General features: G+C 36.5%; 1 pseudogene; it reads right to left on the bottom strand.

Annotated features, from left to right (window-relative positions):
• Positions 1–232: 232 nt before the first annotated feature.
• Positions 233–1,076, bottom strand: LOC105492702 (small ribosomal subunit protein eS1-like; annotated as a pseudogene).
• Between the last annotated feature and the right edge of the window lie 1,445 nt (positions 1,077–2,521).

Raw genomic sequence — 2,521 nt, 5'->3', positions numbered from 1 at the left:
GAATGATTCGTTTCTAACAGTATTACTACTACTAACAAAAACTTACATGCTTACAATGCTTTATAGTTTTTAAACTTTTCACATATATTATCTTATCATTTGTACAACTCTTGAAGTTGGATTTCAAATGTAATAATTTCCAAATGTGGAGATTCAGATGTAGACAGTCATAAGATTTGTGAGGAAAGAGTCAGGATTGTCTTACTCTAGGATTATTATTATTTTTTTTTTCCACAAATAGCACTTTTTATTTGACACTAACTGAAGTCTGAACTTTAAACAGATTCTTGGACTGGTGGTTCATATCCATCAGCTCGTTCAACTTTAGCACCTGTCTCGTCCCCAGTGGCTTTTCCAGAACTGCTGCCTTCACCATGAAGCTCCATGAGCTTTCCCAATTCAAACTTGGGCTTCTTCAGCATTTTTACTTTTCTAACGAAGACATCATGGAGAGGATAAATAGATTGGCAAGCCTTTTCTATGTCTTTTCCAATGCTGTCTGGAATCAATTTATTGACCACTTCTTACAAGTCATTTGTCTGCACCTCTCGGGTCATGATTTCCATCATCTTCTTCCGGATTTGGCGGACCTGTTGGTGCTGAGCATAAGAGGTCTTCTGTATCTGATTGTTGCGTTTTTTAGTAAAACCAACACAGAACAGACAAAGCGAGTAACCATCGGTAGTCTTGACATCAACATGAGCTTCAATCATTGTCTGCCACTTTTTGACCATGGAACACATTTTGTCATGGGTAAGATCCATGCCATGGAAGTTAGTCAGTCAGTTTTTGGCCTGAACATCTTCAGTAATCAGCTTGAATTTTCTAAATGCAACTTCATCATTCTGCAAATCAGCAAGACTCACTTCAAACACACGACCCTTGAGACCATCAGATGCAATTTTGGTTCCTTGGGTCCTGGTGATGAGCGTCTTTCCAATATTTCTTATATTGAACATAGCAGGTGCTTTCACATCATACCAATCTTTCTTAGAAAATGGATCAACCACTTTCTTCTTAGCTCCCTTTTTGCTGCCTTTCGTAAGGCGCTTGTTCTTGCCAACCGCCATGGTGCTGATCAGAGAGCCGAAAGGCTCTAGGATTATTATGCTTTTCTACCACACTTACTGCCATGTCAGTTTCTTTAGAATATTATTAGTCACCAACTTATCAAAATTTGATAGGTATCCAAGGTTTCAGAATCTCTATTAGGTCATTCATAAAGAACAATATTAATTCTTGATTCTACAGATAATCTTAGGATTTTAGGGATAGAAAGAATTTTGAACTTCCTTTTAATGCTTTCTGTGAGACAGAAGGGTATTTGTCATCCAAATTAAACATATATATTTTTTTCCTTATGAGACAGTGTTATACTCTGTTACCAGGCTGGAGTGCAAGCAGTGTGATCATAGCTTACTGCAGCCTCAGATTCCTGGGCTCAAGCAATCCTCCTGCCTCCACCTTTTGAGATGCTAGGACTACAGGTGCGTGCCACTGCCCAGCTTTTTTGTTTGTTTGTTTGTTTTTTTGGTAGAAATGGAGTCTTGCTATGTTTCCCAGGCTGGTCTCAAACTTCTGGCCTCAAGCAATGCTCCCACCTCAGCCTCCTCAAGTGTTATGATTACAGGTGTAAGCCACCGTGCCTAATCCCAACTTAAGCATGTCTTTTGATGAGATTTCTTAATGCTTATTCACTACAATCTTACCTTACATACTTTTTATGACAAGGAAGTCATTCCATGATAATAATAAGTATTTTTGCAACTTGCTCTTTCCCTGCCTTATATTCAAATGTAGAATGATTGATCACAATTCTATGATTCCTTTCTAGATATTTGAAGATTATTAGATTCTATTCTTAACTTAGTGATCTTTTCTCTACTTCATTTAAGCTTTCCTCCTGTCATTTAGTAAACCTTGACACATTGGTTGAATTTCTCCTTTTCGGAAGAGATCTTTGCCTTGTCATTTCATCTACATTACAAGGATTTCTCCTGAAAAACAGTACCCTGATTAAGACCTGGTCAGTGGTCAATGTAGAGGTTTCTGTTTGTTTGTTTATTTCTGATACATCATGACACTAGATAATATTCTGCTTTCTTACATAAATTTATGACATCTATTTCTTTTAAGTGATTTAATCTGCTTTTGCCCCTATTAAAGGTAATCAGATTTGTGAAGATGACTTAGAATTTAATCATGTTTTCTTAAGTAATGGGCATTCCAACTTTGCATCTTTGGCTAGTTTCAAAGGGATATTCTCAAGATAAATTCTGAGATCACAAATGGGAATAACAAAGCAGGACTCACAAAGCTACTGAGTATTTGTGGATAGATACTAGAAAGCCTTATTTTGTTTTTCAGGCAAATGAAGAATAGCACATAAGTGAGAAATTGCTATTTATAAAGAGAATAAGGGAATTGAGAAATTTATTTATACTTTTGCAAGTAGGTTCTAAATACTTGATGAAACACCACTCTCAAATCCCAAACAAAAAGCAACTTCACCTAGGTTTTA

This window comes from Macaca nemestrina, chromosome 11, assembly GCF_043159975.1.
Source record: "Macaca nemestrina isolate mMacNem1 chromosome 11, mMacNem.hap1, whole genome shotgun sequence".
Taxonomy (NCBI): Eukaryota; Metazoa; Chordata; class Mammalia; order Primates; family Cercopithecidae; genus Macaca; species Macaca nemestrina.
This window is presented reverse-complemented; position numbering and strand designations above follow the sequence as displayed.